Genomic DNA, 22363 nt, shown 5'->3' on the forward strand with positions numbered 1-22363 from the left:
TAAGATCCTTTCATGTCAACTACATTGAAAGGAGGAGTTCTTGATAAATCCAGATTTCTTTAAGGCTTAACATGGGGAATACAGCCAATATTTTATAATAACTATCAATGAAGCATAACCTTTAAAAATTGTGAATCACTATATTGTAGACCTGTAACTTATAAAACATTGTACAACTATACTTCAATTTTAAAAAGTAAAAAAAAAAACCCTCTTTTTAAATAAGATGATGGACACATAAAAGAGTAGCATACTAATAAATTCCAACTAACACTTTGATTTTGAATAAGAAAATTCTTGTTATTATTCAACTCTAAGATATGATATTGGATTATAGGATAATAAACAGCCAGTTAGATGAAGGGTATTCTAGTTGTTCATACACAGCCTATCAGAAAAACATGCACATCATGATGTCAGACTAGTACTTACTGTTCTCTGTGTAAAAGTGTTAAATAAGCCATATCTTCTCCTAAGAGTGTAGTGGTAGGCCAGTGTACAGGAAAAATAATTAAGATAAAACCCTGAACAATACCCAAAAGAATCTCTCTGAGATCATTCACTAAAGTAATCTCTTTCAAAATTTAATCCTGGGCACTGAAGAAAAGGAGGAATCAATCACATTTAAGTTATGATTCTTTAGAATGTGTTGGACAATTCTGAGATACACTGAGAAAAAAAGTATTAACAACAGCCAAGAGGAGACGGCAGCTAAAACTTAAGGGTCAGAGATGAGATCAAAATTAGAAACATATAATGTCTGGAGAACCGTCCATATAAGGGTATCTTTAAATCAGTAACTAAGTTAGGATAATCCACTAGGCAAAATAAACAGCTGCCATCATCGGAGTGGCTGATTCTTCATCTCTCATTCAGAAACCTCTGTACCATCTCAGGAGCCAAATATGACATGACTTTACGCTCAACAATGTTTGGAGCTATTGTCAAAGCTGGTCTCGACTTTCCTAGTCCCAGATGAGAAACTCATATACTTTGATCTTTCCTTTTTATAAAAGTACAAAAAAGCAACAGTAGAGGATGAACTTCTGCCGAGCCTTCCTCACCACATCTGGTACAGCACATTTACTTACGCTCTCCAACCCCGTGGACTTTCTGATTCCCCAGAGTAGGCTGCTTTCCCCTCTCATTTACTTATTCATCAGACTTTCAGGGAACTTGTTAAGCTGGTGCCAAGCATGAGAAAGGTGAAATAAATAAGGATCTTACCTTCTACGAGTTCAGTGTGGTATGGAAGACAGACACAAATAATTGTAATACAGTGTAAGGCCTATAGCAGAAGTTTGCACAAAAGGAGGGTTGCAACTGTCTTTGGGACTTGGGGAGGGTCTGCGACGGAAATGACCAGGCAGAGAAAGAGCGAAAGGCATTTGAGGCAGAGCAATCAGTCCAGGCAAAAGCTCGGAGCATGTTCTGAGAATAGCAAAAACTATGTGCCCAGAGTGGAAGTGACAGGATGTGAATGGGGGAAGAGGCAGAAGATTAGGCTGAAAAAGTCGACTGCTGAGGTCCCTAATGTCCCATGCTAACTCGGTGGTCCACTGTCCTGTAGCCCTGAGGCTCTCAACTCTGGCTACACATTAAAATCTCCTGGGAAGATTTAAAACAGAATATTGATGTCTGGTATTTGTTAGTATCAATTAATTGGTCCAGGCTGGGGACTGGGCATTGGTGTTTTTTAACAGTCTTCCCATGTGACTCTGTTACGTGGCTGGGGTGAGAACAGCCACTACAGGCAACAGGGAGTCAACACAAATGTATGCACAGGATGGGGGTGTAAGAACACTAAAAAAATAAATAAATAACTGGGCAACAGTGTGAAGAGTAGATCAGAGGCACACAGACCAGGGGAGGTATGTCAATGGACAGAGGTTACCGAATACAGTTGAGAGGTAAGAGTCTAAGCCAGTAGTTAGTAGTAACCTTTCCTGGGTCACTGGCCTGTGTGAAAGTCAATGATAAAGGTTAGATGCCTTCTCCTCAAGAAAAATGCACCTATGTCAAAAAATAAACACATAATTTCAGGGGATTATGAACCTCTTTGAGCAGTGGACTCAAGTGAAGAAACCCTGACCTAAAAGCAGTGAATAGAAAGAGGAGAGAGAGACTTTTGAGGTAGAATCAATAGCATTGATGACTCCCAGGTGAGGGGAAGGAAGAGGGATTCAGGCTGACGCCACCACTTCTAGCTTTAGAATTGTTAGTGATAAACACGTATTTGTGCACTTACTTAAGTGTCAGGAACAACACTGAGCACTTAACGTGTACTCCTCTCAGGGAATCTTCCCAGTTCTAGAAGACAGATTGCGATCAGGTTCTTCACTGAAGAAACTGAGATTTAGAGACATTAAGGCGCTTGTCCAAGGTCATGCAGCATTAAGTGGTGGAGCAGGAATTCAATCCTCCAGAGCCTGCGGTGCTAACCTCTCCCCGGCACCTCTGGAGGGTGGAGAGGAGACAGGACAGAGCAGAAGTAGATTTAGGATGAGAGGAGGAAGGGGGAGGGGAGGGAACACACAAATTAGTTTTAGACAGGGTGTGTTCCAGATAGCACAAGACATATCAGTGGCACTATCTACTACATCAGGAAAAAAATAGAAAGGAGCTCAAGAGGGGACAGCAGAAGACATAGCAGTAGAATGTTTAGGGAGTCCTCTCCATGAGCTGGGCACCGTTCTAAGTGCTTCTCTCGGGGTGTAAGTGCTATCGTTACCTTCCCTCTACAAGGAAACAGACTTGGGAGATCAGGTCCCAGAGCCAGCAAGTGGTGGAGCCCATCTCCTTAAGCCCTAACCTAAACCTCTCTGGCGCCATAACAAGGAATGGAACCCATGGTCGGAAGTGGCAGCAGCCCCCAAGCTGTTCTAAGACCACTAGTGTGAGATACAGGGTTTTTTGTTTTTTGTTTTTTTAAAGCTTTATAATTAAAACAAACAAACAAACAAACCTTGACAGTATTTATCCATTTCCACAACTGAAAGGATTTTTATATTGTTTCAATTATTGAGGGGCGATAAGAGATATCCGTGTCTCACCCAAGTGAAATATCAGAGCTACATCTTCACAGGGCAGTATGCAGACTTGGGTGCAGGCCTGTGCAGACAACAAGCAAGACACAAATTCCAGGCAGTGTTATTATCATGAGTCAGGATTCAGAACAATTAGTCTAATGAAGATAGTGTCCTATGTTTCCGGAGGCCACAATGAAGCCAGGAAGTGGTGAAATTTCCTTTTTTACTCTCTTTTTGCAGCATGAAAAGAATGTGGCTTTTCTCCTCTCTAAAGAGACAAAAATAAAGTCTTAAACCACACACTACAGGCCTAGACTAGTTCCTTCAGGTTTAACAGTGGAATAACTTATGCGCCGCAAGTTTCAGATAAAAACCTGTTATATTTCAACATTTCAGCACCTTTGAAACACCTGTACTGGCAATCATGTAGCCTTTGAGTTAAAACCATCCCCTCTATAAAAGTACTTTAAAAGAGCCTACGATATTATCCTAGAATTTTCTCCTGTTTTGGAATTCAAGCACCTGGGAGAAGAAACATGACAATCCAATTAAAAGGGTTTTGAAGTCCTATGGTACAACCTCTCACTTAGAGCAGGAATTCCTTCTACAGCCCCTGTCCTGGTCCCCCATCATAGGCTTGAAGTCATGACTCTCCAGGGCACCCACCCCATCACTGGGGAACTCTCACCAGAGCTGAGAGCAGGTCACGATCCTTTGCCTTGTGATGTCCACGCCTTCACATATTTACTGCGCACTTGCGCGTCCACACGCACCAGCTCTCCACACCACCTTCCGGTCCTGCCCGTCCCCAATGCACGTCGCTCTTCAACACCCTCTCCTTCTGCTCCGACCACCCAACTCCTCCTCCGGTGCTTCCTCCCGTGACTGCACTTCTCAGCCCACCACCGGTCTCCCTCCCCTGCTAATGTCTCACCTAAGCATGGGTCACAGGAGTAAACACATTCACCAGGTGTGCTCTAACATCTATTTTCAGCAGCTGCATCACAGAGAGGCTCACAGAAGCCTGTGGCCAAAGAAACTCATGGCTCGTTTTTGTCTCAGGTGCATGTGGGGCAGTCCTCAACTCCTGCAAATGGTTCATCCTGAGGCTACTTCATCTTGCTGGTTTTAGAACATTACCACCACCTATTCATATTATTCTGAATCCAGTCTGCTACGTGTGGTATTAGTCATCTCTCCTAGGTTGATGTCAGCCTTCCTTGAGGCAACAGCCCTGTTGAAAATCTGATGAAAGCCATAAAATGTACACAGTTTTGCAATCAATATCAAATGATTCCTGGACCCCCATGAAGCCCATCCATTGGCCTGTCTAAGGTGAAACCGTAGGAATCCTAGGACCTATGAAAAACACCTATGGTCACTAGAATTCATTCAGATCCATTTCTAAAATAATTGATTCTCCTATCTAATGCCCAACTTAATACCCAGAAGAAGCCAATTAACTGGAATTCAACTGACCTTAACTCACTAATTCTATCAGAGAAGATATCCAGAAACTAAGAAATCTGCCCAAAACCAAACCACAGGTTTTAAGAATATTTTAGACACAGAAGCACAGGCACCTGAAGTTATACATACAAAGATACGTGTTGCGTCACTGTTTGTAGTGGCAAAAAAAAGTGTGTGGGGAGGAACATCCTGAATATCCATCTGCAGGGAAATGGTTGAATAAATTATGGTATATTGAAAATTTTAATTCATTTTTTGGAAACAAGAGTTAGAGCTGATCTATTGACCTGGAGAAATATCCATGATATATTAAGGAGAAAAAGCAAGCTTCAGAATAATATATTGAGTATGATCCTAGTTAAAAAGCAAAAAACCCCGACAAACCTTACATCCTTAAACATACTTTTCTGAATACAGGAAAAGGTGTGGAAGAATTCACATCTGTGAACATGGGTGGGGGATGAATTCTTTTTTTCTTTGTTCATCCTTGTATACTTTCACTTGTTACGAGCAAATGCTGCTTTTGCAAAGTAATAAATTTTAAAAAGAAAAGAAACTAAATAAAGCTGACAATAGGATCTATAAATAGACTCAGCTCTCTCATCCCAACACTCCAGGCAGGTTTTCTTTTTCTTTGGCTGCACCCCACGACAGGCAGGATTTTAGTTCCCGGATCAGGGATTGAACCCGTGCCCCGCGCAATGGAAGCGTGGAGTCTTAACCACTGGACCGCCAGGGAAGTCCCAGGCAGGTTTTCTAAATGCCTAATTTCTCCAAAAGGTTCCCACCCACAGTATACCCTGGACGAAATCTAACTTCCTTTTTGACTTTTCAGTGATTCTGAGTTTTTCACTGTTTGGGGTACTTGATTCCATGTCACAGGCACTCTTCTGTAATACAGAGTAAAGCTGTGTTTTGTAGAGTAAATGTGTCCACAATTCACAAGTGTGATTATTTTCCCCCTTAGGAAAATACGCACCTCAGCAGAGCCGTAAATAAAAGAAAGGTATGCGGAACCCACATTAGTCCAATACGCAGGAGATGGATACACGAAGCACAAACACTAGCAAATTCCAAGGTGAAGACATATGAGCAGAGATGCCATTCCTGTTGGTTCAGGGGTTCTCAACCTTGGCTAAACATCAGAATTACCTGGAAGCATTTTTTAAAAATCCCAGTGCCTGGGAACCACTTCCAGAGATTCTAAGTTAACTGGCCTGGGCGTAGGTACTTGTTTCGTTTTTAAAGCTAACTAGGTAATTCAGACAGAGTTAAGAACCACTGCTTTTTACAGTTCATCCTCTGCCTTCCTTTCTTCCCATCTTTTACAAAGAGCTTTTTCTTTATCAGTTATTTTAAGGCTACATTTGGGAAAGCCAAAACCGATCAACCAGCTGACCCTGTCCCCCGTCCATAATTCCTATCATCCTTATGTGGACTTCTGATGACCAAATTAAATAAAGTTACGTAAATCCATGGCTACCACAATTAAGGACCCTTCACATGTCAAAAGAGTATTTGTAGCGTCACCTGAATAATAACTTATTTATTATAAACTTTGGAGACAACGATTTTATGAAACATCTTAGGATGCCAAACATTATGTTGGAAAGCAAAAGTGCCAGCACTATTCTACCGATTATCTGAAATTTTGCCAGACATTAGTCAATTAATGGACTTCCTGGTTTTTTGCGCTACTCTAAGTATTTTTAAAAATTCAGCTCTACCACGTCGCAGAAGATAGATAAAATGAAAAACCATTGCATGAACTATCTCCTCCATTCAAATTTAGTATCTGAGAACAATTATATGCCCAAGAAAATTTTTAATAAAGTATGAAAGGGGATTCATTAACAAAATGAAATATTTATTTAGTACATATTACATTACAGTACAAAAAAGACAGAATTCTGTACTTTGAACACATGCCGCAATTTATACAGAAAGATAGTTTAAAACAAAGGACAATGTATATTATTTATATTATTTATAATGGCTGGTATTAACAAATAATTGCCTTTATATATATATATCTACAAGTGTGGACGGCATTAGCATGCATTTTCAAAGAAGCTTACAATGGTCCATCAAAGGAGTTTTGATCCAGGAATTGCACTCCTAAGCATTTATCCTAGTGAAATGAAAACTCAGGTCCACACAAAACACCTGTATACAAATGCTCACAACAGCTTTATCTGTAACAGCCCCAAACTGGAAACCACCCAAATGTCCTTCCAAAAGACAAAAGGTTAAACTGTGATACATCCATACCATGCCAGTACTCAGCAATAAAAGGGAACAAACTATTGATACACGCAACAGCATGAAGGGATCTCCGGGGCATTATGCCAAGTTAAAAGAGCCAATTTCAAAAGGTCACATGCTGCATGATTCCATTTATATAATAGTCTCAAAATGACGAAATTATAAAGCTGGAGAACACATTAGTGGTTACCAAGGGTTGGTGGGTAGAGGGAAGGTTATAAAGAGGTAGCAAGAAGCCTTGAGTTGATGGGTCAGTTGTGTATCCTGGTTGTGGTGGTGGTTACACAGATCTACACGTGATGGAACTGCACACACACAGACACACACACCACATATACATGCACACCCTCACAGTCACACACACACACGACATATACATACACACCCACACAGTCACACACACACACACACCACATATACATACACATACACACCGTCACACACACACACACCACATATACATACACACCCACAGTCACACACACACACCACATATACATACACACCCACACCCAGTCACACACACACACGCCACATATACTACACACCCAGTCACACACACACACCACATATACATACACACCCACACACAGTCACACACACACACACCCAGTCATACACACACACCACATATACACACCCAGTCACACACACACCACATATACATACACACCCACACAGTCACACACACACACACCACATATACATACACACCCACACCCAGTCACACGCACACACACCACATATACATACACACCCAGTCACACACACACACCACATATACATACACACCCACACACAGTCACACACACACACACCCAGTCATACACACACACCACATATACACACCCAGTCACACACACACACCACATATACATACACACCCACACAGTCACACACACACACACACCACATATACATACACACCCACACCCAGTCACACACACACACGCCACATATACATACACACCCAGTCACACACCCCCCCCACATATACATACACACCCACACAGTCACACACACACACATATACATACACACCCACAGTCACACACACCCCCCCACATATACATACACACCCACACACAGTCACACACACCCCCACATATACATACACACCCACAGTCACACACACACCACATATACATACACACCCAGTCACACACACACATCCCACATATACATACACACCCACACAGTCACACACACACACACCACATATACACCCACACCCAGTCACACACACCCCACATATACATACACACCCAGTCACACACACACCACATATACATACACACCCAGTCACACACACACACTCAGTCACACCCACACACACCATATATACATACACACCCACACATAGTCACACCCACACACACCACATATATATACACACCCACACAGTCACACACACACACCACATATACACACCCAGTCACACACACACACCACATATACATACACACCCAGTCACACCCACACACACCACATATATATACATACCCACACAGTCACACACCCAGTTACACACACACACCCACACATGGTCACAGACACACACACCCCCCCCACATATACATACACACCCAGTCACACACACCACATATACATAGACACCCACACAGTCACACCCACACACACCACATATATATACACAACCACACAGTCACACACCCAGTTACACACACACACCCACACATGGTCACAGACACACACACCCCCCCCACATATACATACACACCCAGTCACACACACCACATATACATACCCACACATAGCCACACACACACACCCACACATAGTCACACACACACACCCATAGTCACACACACACACCATATATACATACACACCCACACACCCCCCCCACATATACATACACACCCACACACCACATATACATACACACCCAGTCACACACACACACCACATAGTCACACACACACCCAGTCACACACACCCCCCCCACATATACATACACACCCACATAGTCTCACACACACCACATATACATACACACCCACACATAGTCACACACACACCACATATACATACACACCCAAACATAGTCACACACACACACCACATATACATACACATCCACACAGTCACACACACACACCACATATACATACACACCCAGTCACACACACACACAGCACATATACATACACACCCACACAGTCACACACACACATACACACACACCCACATATAGTCACACACACACACCACATATACACACACACACACCACATACACACCCACAAATAGTCACACACACACACATACACACAGTGCATGTAAAACTGGAGAAATCTGAATAAGCTCTGTGGATTGTACCGGGGTCTATTTTCCGCTTTTGTTCTGGTACCAGTTGCCTCTGGGGGAAACTGGGTGAAGAATACACGGGAACTCTCTGTATTTTTACAACTTCCTGTGAATCTAACCATTTCAAAACAAAAAGTTTAAAACAAGTTTGAGGGAATCATGAAGGTGGTGACTTACAATAAACCGTTTTTCTTCATCTAAGTGATGGTATAAACAAGTAACGGGAGATATACCAGATGGCTGGAGAGGAAAAGATGACGAATGATATTTACTGAGCGTTTATCGCGCACCAGGCACTACAGCTGATCTCATTCAACTCGACGCTCGGCCCAGTGAGGTGGCGGCTGCTAAACAGCCTCACTTTTCAGATGAGCGAACGGGAAGGCAAGAAATTCAATCAAGGCCACACAGACGGCAAGGAGCGACGACATCGAAGTTAAGACCATCTCAAAGCAAAGAGGATGATTATTGTACCAAGAAGGGTTTAAAAAGTAGCTTAATATATAGGTAGAGTAGGTGAAATACTACAGACGTAAAACCTTAAATATGCCCACAGCATACCTGCTGAACAGTGTGTCTTCCAAGAACTTAAATCCACAACACACATCAGCCCTGGATAACTGAATGCACTTGACCACAGATGTATTTGAAACTGTGGTTATTTTTTATTTATCTTTTAAACTTTTTCTTAGAAATGAGAAGAAGAGTAACATTGATTTCTCCTCTTTAAAAGGTGCTTGCTGAATGGAAACAGGTAGATAAGAGGGAGCCAAAATTCGGAAATAATACAAATAAGGCACTCAAGATGGGGGGAAATAAAGCTGATTGACTGTCACAAAGCCTATTCATGAAAGAAAAGGGAAAGCTTGCAATCTCGTCAAATGCCAGGCCCGATAGTCTGAATGAGGTTAGAATAAAACCAGGATCCTCATACAATGAACAACAGGGGCTAGCAAGATGAATATTTATTTGCAATAAAATAGTTTTAAATACAATAATGCAGTTAAGGTTGGCTTCAGTATGGCTTAGAAAAAGCAAAAGGAAACTTTCTGCCCTTTATCACTCCATCCATAAATTCAATGCAAATAATAAGGGGGGGGTGGTCGGGGTGGGTAGTGGGTGGCAGTTTTAAACAAGATTGGCCACAAGCTGACAGATAAAGCTGGGTGATAGGGACACAGAGATTAATTCTCAAAGCAGCTTTTGGGACCACTGGTGCCACCTGCACCACCAGCCCTGATCACATGAAAAAAAGCAAAAAGAAGGGAGGCAACTACAGTGATAAACACACCACTGTTTTCCCAGGTCAGGTGGAAATGCTCACTCCTCAGAAATCTGCTTAAATATCCTTAAGAAAGAGTCAGGGACACCTAAAATGTAAAATGGGCAGTCCTTTTAACACTGCAACTTTTCCTGAATGATCAAAGAATATTTTCATAAATACAGTTTTTGAAGACTGTTCATCACAGGCTTGTTTACAATGGTGAGAAATCTGATACCTAAATTATCATTAAAGAGGGATTAAATATATTATGGTGTACTCTTACAGTGGAATACCAAGCAGCTATGTAAAAAAAGGAAGACAAGAACCCACAATAACAGGGTATGGCAAAGGGAGACAGGAACCAGCTGAAAGCTCTCCAGATGGCCAAAGCTGGAACAATTTGAGCAATACAGTAGTGTTGTGTCAGATTATAACACAAGTATAAATACCCATTGGTCTACACTGATATAAGTAAACAACTGGATAAATGAATACCTGGGGAGAACAGACAAAGCTCCTGGGCTGCAGAATTCCAAACACTGTAGGTAGGTCCCCTGCCCCGCCCCAAAGAGGTGGAGCATGGCCCCCGACTCCTGACGTGGGTGCTGCCTTCTTCCCAAGAGCACAGATGCGAAGGGGAGAAAGAGAGAGTAACTTTGCAGTACAGACACCTGACAAGCGCCGCCTCAGTCAGGATACCAAGGTCAACGTCACACAGACAGCAGGCACCCTTGAAACGATGGGATGAAAACAGCTCTTGGCCCCAGGGGTCTCTCTCCCCCAAACACACAACCCCAGTCGAACCGTGAGAAGAACATCAGCCAAACCCCGGTTGAGGGGCACTCTACAACAACTGACTAGTATGCCCCCAAACTGTCCAAGTCATAAAAAACAAGAAAAGTCTGTAAGAAACTGTCACAGGCACGGAGAGCCGAAGGAGACCTGAGGACTGAAGTATGGAATCCTGGACGGGATCCTGGAACACAAAAAGACAGGAGGTAAAAAAGCTAAGGAAATCTGAGGAAGCATGGACTTCGGTTAATAACGATGTATCAATGCTGGCTCATTAGTTCTGACAAACACACCACACTAAGGTAAGATGTTAATGATCAGGGAGACAGGGAACTCTTTGCGCCAGCTCTGCGATTTTCCATAAACCCAAAACTGTTCTAAAATAAAAAGATTATTTTTAAAAAATGAAAAAGAAAAATTTTCATGAAGATGTAAACTTACAATGCTGTGGAATGATGGCCAATATATAATAAATGAAAGAAGAATTACTAAACAACATGCATGTTATGAATCTATTGTTGCTTTAAAAATATACATATATGTATTTATACACCAAAAAGTCTGGAAGACCAACCATACACCAAACCACATATCTAGTGATTTTCACCACCTCCTTTATACTTTTCCATAGTATTTGGTTTTGTTTTTCCACTAAGCATTGGTTACTTTTAACACTGAGCCTCATTACTCCCACGGTCAAGAACACAGTTGTTTTATTTTTGGGAAAAAGTAGCTGTACAGCATAGAATTAATAGAGACCACCTTAGCTCAAAATAAGATGCATTTATAAAACAGCTAAACTTTACTTTTTCAAGGGGAAATATTTTAAAGGCAGAACAGAAAAGTGATTGAAAGCATGGGATTTCATCAGACGTGGAGTGCAATCCTGGTTTCACCATTTACTGTCTGTGTGACCTTGGGCAGCTCAATAACCTCCCTCAACAGCCTCACTTTCACAGTGGGGAGATGTAACGCTCACCACAAACCTATGCATCTGCAGAACTGCCCTAACATTTATTTGCCTATTTATTTATCAATATAAACACATATTGCACATAACACATAAATGTATATTACATAAATGTATTTCATAACCTCAAATTTTATTAGAAAATTACCTGACTAGTAGCAAAGAGTTCGATGTATGTCAAGAGCCTGGCCCTACTGAGGCCCCATAATGGTTAATTGTTGTTGTTATCAATAATATACAAAAACCCAAGAAAAATTAGAACACTATCAGAAAAAAATCTCATTTCTCAAAGTATATAACATGGAGCACTGAAAGACAAAACCAACACCTCAGCTCGTTCTACGCCATCTGCTGTGATGTCCCAAAGCCCTCCGCTAACTAGACATTCATTAGGGTGATTAAACGTGTTAACATTCCCACAGGACTGCTGTGGAGAATCTTCCAGAGAATACAAGTGAAAGCCACTTGTCTAATCACAGCCAGCTTAAACTAAACTTTGGAATATTAATGCACCAAGTATCCCTTGCTATCGAAATGAATGTAACATCAATACAAATTAACACCAGCCATAAAACACAAACTAAACTGATTTAAATCCCTTGACTGTAAATAAGGAACTTTAAAGATGCTTTAGACAAGACATATATTTTGATCAAAATTCTGGGCTGGTAGTTCTATCCCAATACTGATATTTAAAAATTACCCCAAATACAACACTTATAATACACAAAATTACGACAGAACAGACAAGTCTAATCATGCTATGAATTAGTGGACTTTTATAACAAGACTCAACAACCCAGAACAGAAGAATCATTTGTTTCAAGTGAAAAGTTTACCTGGCCTGGTTTATCCTATGGTCTAGGACATAGACCCAGATTTTAAAGAAATTAATCAACCATAATATAAGCAAAATAATATTAAATCACTGTGCCAATTTTTTCTACTACACTAGAAAATGCAGACTGTTCAGTTTGGTTCTGCTAAAAGAAGTTAATTTAAACAGCTTTTAAAATAACAAAAACATAGATATAATCCAGGAACTAAATTTAGGTTCGTATATATAACCCAGTGTTGTGATTACAACTCTACAAAGACGGATTTTATAACACACTCCAAAGCGTCTGTATCCAATAAATCTTACTCCAATTTTCCTGAGAGCAGTTGTTACGGAGACCTAGCCCAGTGATGTCATTCTAGCTAAACACTTTAAAACCTGTGGCATATTTCTGTCAAATATACTTAATTGTAGCAAATTTTAAATTTGAGAATGGATGTGACGTATGGGAAGAAATCACCGTCACTGAGAACTACACCTGGCAAGTAGACTAAGCGCAATAAACTTCTTTTGGTTAAAAAAAAGGAGGGGCTTGACTACAAGGTTTTTAGTAAGGTTAAGTTTTCCTAAAAACTATAAAAGCAAATTTGAAGTGGGAATTCCAAGCACGTGGGGCAGCAACATTATCTACATAATAAGAGTATGCTCATCTGCCGTGTTCTCTACCGGGTGTTTCCTTCTCCAATTTTTAAACAATAACTGAATAATGGACCATACTGGCACCTCGTATATATTACCTCATTTAATCCATGTAACATTACTAGACAATTATCACCATTTCAAAGTGAAGACACTGAGCCTGAGTGCTTGCAGTAAGTTGCCCAGTTCACACAGGTAATAAGGAGAGACCAGCAATTACTTCATAATCGCAATACACACACACGCACATCCCCTGTTACCTACACATTATATCTGACTTTTTGAGGTTTTTGACCTCTACTTTCTGACTCTCCCAATTAATCTCTGCCTATGACAGCAGCTACTTACGTATATTTTTGCATCTGCCCTACTGTATTGCAGTCGTTCACTTATCAACATTGCCTACTCAATGATGAGCTTCCGGAGAGAATGGCTCACACCTTATCTCTGTAATCCCAGAACACAGTCCTGTATTTAGCACATCTGCATGCATTTCTTGTTAGTACTTAACAGTGGTTCTGATGTTGATTCTGCTAGCTGCTCATGGGTGGTGAACATTACAGAACCAGCTTAAAGATACCTGCCAACCACTACCTCAAGGAGGGCAGACGCAGGCAGAAAGGAGATTCAATATGATCAGCCTGAATCTGTAGGGCTGTTCTTAACATAGCATTTAGACACTACATTATGTGGCATATAGGGTTTTTCTTCTTCACGTTGAATAAAGCTGTATCTGCACTCACATTAGTCCACCTCCAGTAGTTCACTGCACAAAACGAAATGACAGGACAGCACGACACTCATAGTGCATGCAAGAATGAAGGAAAAATATACGACAATGTAAACCATCAACAGCAGAACGTTAAGATTTTGCCAAAAAGCTACCTTTTCATTACAACACGACTCCAGAGTCCAGAGGGGCAAGACCACACAATTTATACGCTTTCCCACACAAGAAACTAACAGGGTTGGTTATTCATGACATTTGGAGACTGGTATGGTGTAATTACAAAATGACACAGGTTAATACTTAAGGAGACATCAAGTCTCTCAAAATAAAATGAATATTTACAAGATTAAGTATTTGTTTTGTTATTAAAGTCCTGGAACTTCAAGGAACATATAAAAATACAGATGACTTGGTTCTCAGATTAGTTAACAGAATTACTGATACTTTTTATTCTTTTAGGGGACCTTTTACCTACTAAATCTTAGAGTCTGCGTTTGTGGTTTCCGTTTTCCTTCCAGTGATAGAAACTGACTGCGAGTCCTTTTGTGGTATTTATCTTTCTCTTCTCATCCCCCACCCACCCCTAGCCCCAAACCTGCTTTGGACGTCTGTCTTCTTTAATTTTTCAAGACAAGGCAGTGAAGTGAAATGGCATGAACTCTTGAATAAAGAGTTAAAAATGTTAAAATCATATGACTCTCCTCTCTTTAAAGTAATATTAGTCTTCTAGAATACCAATCTAATTCTTAGAAGCAGAAAACACAGGAAGTTCAATGTTCCAAGAAAAGTTATTAATAATTGATTCATCCTGGCTACCCAGGAAATACACAGCAAGGACCTGTGTTCTACGCAAATACAGACAACAAATCCGTCTAGAAATACCTGCCACCCAGGGACAAGGAAAATAGAAAAAGAGCTCACGGAGCAAATGCACAAAAGGTACAGGAAGAAAACAGCATAAATGTAGGGCTGAGCAGGAATCAGAGCTCCATGAAAGCCGTGACAGATCAGTGAGCCCTACAGACAGAAGCAGACGGAGGTGGTGGAGGAGAGGTCGTCACCGACGGGAGGTGACAGAAGTGAGCAGAGGCGAGGAGGAACCAGGCAGGGGCGAGAGGACAGGAACTGAATTACAAGAGGGGACAAGAAAGAACGGCGGGGCCGGCGAGGAAGGAGGCGTGCCCAAGGAACAGACGGCATTTTCAATGGGAGACTGAGTCATAGAAAAAGGAAGGAAGGAGGCAAAATGCAAAGACACCAAACACGAAATTCTGGACAAATGAGGAAAAATGTAAAAGTGAGACCAGGTGATAAATAGGTAGGGTAGAAAGGCAAAAAAAAGGATAAAGTAAAAGAAACCTCTGGGAAAGGAAATATTAAAAAAAAGACAAATGGTTTCTGGAATTTCACTATATTAAATTAAATTTTTAAACCTGTTCTTTTGTTTCTGTTTCTCTCTGCTGGGTAAAACTTGATTGAGAACAATGGTTTCCACAATCTCCAGAGGAGAAAAGTATGGATGAGGTCAACTGACTTAGTAGCAAAAGTAAGAAGAGCTGAAAACAATAAAATTTACTTATGTCAGTTAACCATCTTAGCTCTAACCCACAAACTAATTTTCTTTTTTCTTTCTGTCAACTTGTTTCATCCATACCTATTTCCTCCCTCCTGTATTATTATTATTTTTCAACATCTTTATTGGAGTATAATTGCTTTACAATAGTGTGTTAGTTTCTGCTTCATAACAAAGTGAATCAGCTATACATATACATATATCCCCATATCCCCTCCCTCTTGCGTCTCCCTCCCACCCTCCCTATGCCACCCTTCTAGGTGGTCACAAAGCAGGAGCTGATCTCCCTGTGCTATGCGGCTGCTTCCCACTAGCAATCTATTCTACATTTGGTAGTGCATATATGTCCATGCCACTCTCTCACTTTGTCCCAGCTTACCCTTCCCCCTCCCCATGTCCTCAAGTCCATTCTCTACGTCTGCGTCTTTATTCCTGTCCTGTCCCTAGGTTCTTCATAACCTTCTTTTTTTTTAGATTCCATATATATGTGTTAGCATACGGTATTTGTTTTTCTCTTTCTGACTTACTTCACTCTGTATGACAGACTCTAGGTCCATCCACCTCACTACAAATAACTCAATTGCATTTCTTTTATGGCTGAGTAATATTCCATTGTGTATATGTACCACATCTTCTTTATCCATTCATCTGTTGATGGACACTTAGGTTGCTTCCATGTCCTGACTATTGTAAATAGAGCTGCAATGAACATTGTGGTACATGACTCTTTTTGAATTATGGTTTTCTCAGGGTATATGCCCAGTAGTGAGATTGCTGGGTCATATGGTAGTTCTATTCTTAGTTTTTTAAGGAACCTCCATACTGTTCTCCATAGTGGCTGTATCAATTTACATTCCCACCAACAGTGCAAGAGGGTTCCCTTTTCTCCACACCCTCTCCAGCATTTATTGTTCCACAAACTAATTTTCACACTGACACATACACATCAATGACCTTAGTGACCAACTGCTTCATTTACTAATCACAAAAGCTTTCTCTCTCTCTCACTTTTTCTCTCTCTGTGCTTATCAGTATTTGGAGAAATCCCTGCTTCTGACTACTGCCCTAAAAAAGAAAGGGCAGAGTAAGAAGGTGACACTTTCATCAATACTGCTAAAAAAAAAAAAAAAAAAAAAAAAAAAGTCTGATGGAAGCTTAACACAAGGTTAAAACAATAACAGTGAAAAGATGCAAATTTCCTATAAATCTCTACGACCCACCTTATTCTGGACTCCTACATAACTGAAAACAGAACACAGAGATCATCCTTCATTTCCATCTAGAAACAACAGAGAAAACAAAACACTTAACAAGAACATAAAAACAATAAGGAAGAGCCATTCTGAAAAAGAAGGGAAATTATTCTACTCTTAATCCTAGGAAATAACCAAGGGTAGAAAAGTTACCGTACCAAAGGTCTATTTATGAAGCTGTAATTCGTATAACTCTTTATTTTTAAGCTGAAAAAATATAGTCATCAGATTTTCGGTCCAAAAAACTGTGCAAGAAAAAAAGCAGGCACACACAGAGGCTGAGAGGAAGATAAAGGAAGAGGAACCTAAAGCCGCCAAGCTTTGAACAATCACTGAGAAGAAGCAGTTTCTCAACATCCTGTGCCTTGAGGAATTCTTCAGTGAAAGTCAATTTCTGAGGGCCAACATCCTATTATAAGCTCCCATTTCTCCTATTGTATCTACTATTTCTCTATCCACACAGATTGAAACTCTGATCGTACGCAGATTACCAGCTTTAGCAGCAGGGGAAAAATAACTCAAATATTATACACAAAAGCAATGGGTTAACAAAGACAACGTAAGAAACATGTAAAGAAATATGCTAGAGTCTTGTTGCTCATATTTGCAGAACTATCTTCTTTCAGCTGCTCAAAAATCCTAAATGGCATTGGGCCGATTCTTGAAATTTGCCTTTTCTTCAGTTTTGTTTTGTTTTTTTAAACCATTCTTCCATGAATATCGCGACGGGTCACTCGGCCACACAGTCCATTCACAGGCATCTGACATGATTATTTACTTCTGGAAACAGCTGCTGAATTCCAAGGCACTGGGACACTTCTTAAAGGAACAAACCTGGTTCTCTGGTCTCTACTGAGGACACGGTGAAACTAGGATTCTCTGAACTCAACGATGACACGGAAGCCAAGCTGTGCTGTTTCCAAGGTAAGATGCCTTGAAAAAAAAAAAAAAGCTAAAAATCAATCAGATTTTAAAAACAAAAAGACTCTAATAAAGTAGTGAAAATTCTCACACAGTGTTACACTTTCGCTAAGACTGAAAAATAAGTAACTCAGATAAAAAATTTCAATCCTTCACTTCAACTTTAAATATATTTTCAAAAAAATTTTATAGGGCATCACAGGTTATACAATAAAAAATACTGCAAATAATTGACTGTTCCTGAAATTAACAAAAAATATCCATTAAAATTGTAAAGAAATTCTGGTGACTGACGTTTTGATGTTTACCATGGCCAGGATAGAAGATGGGCTTTGAGAAAACGCTATTTCTCTGCGTTCATATCTTATTTGGAAATGGTATGAACAAGCATGATTTATACTGAGCTATAAAGTGAGCTACAGAACTGATGACCTGGAAAATTTCTTCTAGCCATAAAATTCTGAAATTGCATACTATCTGGTGATAAAATCTTGACACCACTGAACCAGCTGTAGGCAAGCCATTTGACTTTGCCCTGATTTTCTCATCTATAAAATACAGGGCTGGTTCTTCTTACATGGGGAGATGGGTACTAGGATCACCTGAGGATGGCTTAAAATACAGATGCCTGCCCAGCTCCAGCTCTAAAGAGCTCTAACCTCTGGGATTAGGTTAAGGCATCTGTTCCTGTTACTGTATAACGAACCCTGGGTCATTCTGTCTACACTCATACTTAGAGAACCACCACACTAGGTCATGTTCAGGATGCAGCTCTACAGCCCTAAGAGTCATAAAACAGGGCAGTAGGGATGCCATTACTCCAGCTTGATAGGTTTAAGACAAACGAATCACTGTGTCATTTTCTCCTTCCCTAAAAATCCCCCGTTCAGAGAAGACGCCAAAACTAAGATTAAGGCTAACGTGCCAATTGGTTAAACACTTCAATGGAGATTATTTTTAGCCCAAATTGTCCCAACTATATCCTCGGATATTTAAATAGAACACAACTGCAGGACGATATTCACAGTCATAGCTGCTGCTCTGACAGGCCATCCCAAAATATGAGCTGATGTTAAAATGATAGCAGCAACATGCCATTTCTTACTCAAATTATAAAGCTGCCCCCAAGACAAAGGTCACACCCCCCGCCCCAGCAGAAGTGACATGTCACGCAGAACACCGTACCTGCAGAGCTGCTAACCGGGGCTGTGGCCCAGGCTTCACCCTAGGGCACCTCCTCCTCTGATTCCTGGACAGCGGGTATGGTGACGTGTGTGCTCCCCTATCGGCCGAGTCATGTGGATTCAATGGGCTCTGTTGGTGCCCAACACCCCCAAAATAATATTGTCAGCTCCCGACTAAAGGGACACAAAACTGGGCTTTCAGAGTATACCACTTTCCTTCATCTTGCTGGATTTTGTTTGCAGGCCCTCATCCAAGTCCACATGGCTTCAAAGTGACCTCACTCCAGGTTTGTCACCAAACCAACAGTGCCGTTGGTTTTTTTCCACCAAAGAAATATTACTTGGTTGGAAGAGGCCTCTGGGCCCCAAGAGTGTGCTCTACTGTCCAAGACAAGATGAAAAAGTGGGTCAAGATTTCACAAAAGGACAAGGCAAACGGACAGATGGGCACTGGAAGCCTTCAGTAATGCTCCCATCCTGGTAAACTGCATTCACTAGGGGTTTAAAAGTGTTGAAAAAAGAAGAGTTCTTCCACATGAGTTATTTGACACTGAATTAGTATCTTAAGCAGTCACTGCCCTTTGTCCTGGTGAATCACTGCCCTAGAATTCAACACCTACCAAGGGTCCTAGTCCCCCTCAGCTTTGAGGTTCAAAATTTGGTTTTTCTCCTCTTGCCTTCAGTCATTTCAAAATACAGTCCCCTCAACCATTTCATTATCAACCTCTTCTGCCTGGAAAATCCAGCATTGTTTCTGCAGCTCAGAGTCACTGCCACCATGCATGCTACTTTGAAATTTTTAAAGAGCTTCCTTTACAGCTGAGAAACTAGGGTCAACTTTTAGCTCTCTTTTCTGTCTTTGATAAAGTAAGACTCCCCAGAGAACCCACACTGATTCAAGAGCCAGGCTGCCTGGGTTCATATCCCACCTCCCTGCTTACTACTCTCATTGTGGTCTCGGGCAGGTGACTTAATTACCTCCCTGTGCCTCAGTTTCCTCATGTGAAAAATGGGATTATAACTGTACCTACGTCAAAGGACTGTTGTGAGAGTCGAATACATTTACATGTAAAAGCACATTTTAAGCACTACATCCATGTTAGCTATCATTATTTGCTTTATGTAACTCCAAATCCTCGTATTGTTCCACGTGTGTACACAACGTTTGCCCAACTGAAATACTACCTACGCGAGGACTGGGACCACATTTTGAATATTTCTGATGTTCCCCCATGGCACCTAATATTCACTCAATAGGTAAAAATAAACCTACTCGGTACAAATTATTATACTGGATGAACAAGGAAGTTCTCAAACACAGACCTGGGTAAACATGTATTCCCTGCCCTCGACTAGCCTGTATTTTGGGTGGGGAAACAAAACACAGGAAACGCTCATGCAACAATATAAAGCCATGAAAGATTAAATGCCAAAGTATGTGGTTTAGACAGCTACCATTCAAAGGACTCACTGTGAGCTGGGACTCTGGACAGGGCAAGCCTGCAGTGGCCCTGCCCCTAGAGGGGACTTGGATTTCCACGACAGGTGGGAACAGAGAGAGGATTCCAGGGTATCTGCTCATTCCACAAATATTTACCGCACACCTTCCGTAGGCCGGCCTCTGTCCTTGGCTCTTGGAATACGGCCATGAGGGATCCAGAAACGGCCCCTGCACCCCGGGACCTAAAAGGGCACTCACTCCACGTGAGAGCCAAGTTCTGAAGTAAGGAAGAAGGGCCTGTCCTCCAACCCGATGAAACACAACATCCCTTAAATGTCTCGTGAACAGGAGCCAATGCTGGCATTACAGTCACCCCGGCTTCCAACAATGGCAAACATACAGAAATTAATAATTTTTCATGTACTGTATTCTAAATATCTTCCATTGTTTATGAAGCACATTAAAGAGATACTCTCCACATTTTGGATACAACTAACATATAAGAGATTTACAGACACACACAGTCAGTATTACTGGAACAGTTTTCGTAATAGAGGCTGTGGCGGCCCAGCTGCTCAATTTTGCCCAAATGAAAGCCTATTCATTAAAGCCCTGTGCTTTGTCTCCTCCCGCCCTTTTCCTTTCTTCTTCTACTAGTGGCTGCCCACAGATATCAAATATCTACTAGAAAAGTGCCTGAAGATGCATGTGTTGGCAGGAATCAGTTAGTCACGATGGGTGGAAGTATGAACACATGCATCTTTTTCTTCCTACATCCGTCCACTCATCTCCTCCCAGAAGAGAACGCCTTCAGGGAAAGGAACCCTCTTATAAATACCGACTGGCAAAGCATTCTCACTCCTTTCTTCTCTGATGACGGACCACTATCTGAAGATGCGTTAAGTCCAATACGCTCTAATCACAAACATGACACATTTCCAAGCGCTTCGCTCATCCTCTGCAGGCCTCTCACCCGATCCTACTCTCCCAAGATGCAAACTGCTGGATCCCACCATCATTCTCATCATTGTTACGCCTACACAAATTATTACACTGTACCTTTGGAAACACAGAATCAACTTCTTAATTAAGGAAGTCAAAACTACTCAATTAAATCCAGTCAAAAACTTAACTTCTTCATGCACAAAGTACTGGACTCAAATATGTTTAAGACATGTAAAGGCAAACTGAAAAGTAAAGTAGAACCCCTACAATGTAGATTACTTAACATTCTCAACATTTACATACCCATGAAAGTTAGACTCATCAACAAAGTAATAGCCAACCCAGTTTTTTATTTCCTTGGCTTGGTACTGGAAAATCACGTTCCTGTTTGACTGTCATTCATTAACCCTTAATTAGGAACGTTGCTTAGAAACTATATATGGAAAAAGAGCACCTTTCAGAAGGGACCATTAAGGTTTTCCCAACATTTACTTTTTTCCAACATCCAAGCATAGCCTGTTCATTGGGTGACAATGACATGTAATTGGAACTCTGATAAAGAAGAGACACAGGGCTTTGGAAACTATTGAATACCCCAATAAAGGGATACCCCAATAAAGGGACTAATTGCAGTTCTGTGCAAATGTAAAGCCTTCTTCCAACTTGAAAAACACATTAAATTACTCTATGAGTCATTTTATATTGCCCACACCCTTAT

The 22363-nt window shown here is 41.1% G+C and overlaps 1 protein-coding gene across 12 annotated transcripts in view; it reads right to left on the reverse strand.

Moving 5' to 3' along the window:
- Window positions 1-22363, reverse strand: part of SLC20A2 (solute carrier family 20 member 2) — a 106681-nt gene that overhangs the window by 82919 nt on the left and 1399 nt on the right. For 2 of the 12 annotated variants that reach the window (XM_059909595.1, XM_059909594.1), the window contains exons 2-4: window positions 19261-19389; window positions 17989-18087; window positions 17122-17180 (exon numbers count right to left, since the gene is read on the reverse strand). The exons of 2 other annotated variants lie outside the window; for them this stretch is intronic. The gene's annotated coding sequence lies outside the window, so the exon portion shown is untranslated. Of the gene's footprint in view, window positions 1-2248; window positions 2458-2965; window positions 3112-3717; window positions 3913-17121; window positions 17181-17988; window positions 18088-19260; window positions 21840-22363 lie in introns of those variants that run through there. 8 more of the 12 variants (XM_059909603.1, XM_059909588.1, XM_059909596.1 and 5 more) reach the window with 8 other exon arrangements.

Source organism: Balaenoptera ricei, chromosome 21 (genome assembly GCF_028023285.1).
Source record: "Balaenoptera ricei isolate mBalRic1 chromosome 21, mBalRic1.hap2, whole genome shotgun sequence".
In the NCBI taxonomy this organism is placed as follows: domain Eukaryota; kingdom Metazoa; phylum Chordata; class Mammalia; order Artiodactyla; family Balaenopteridae; genus Balaenoptera; species Balaenoptera ricei.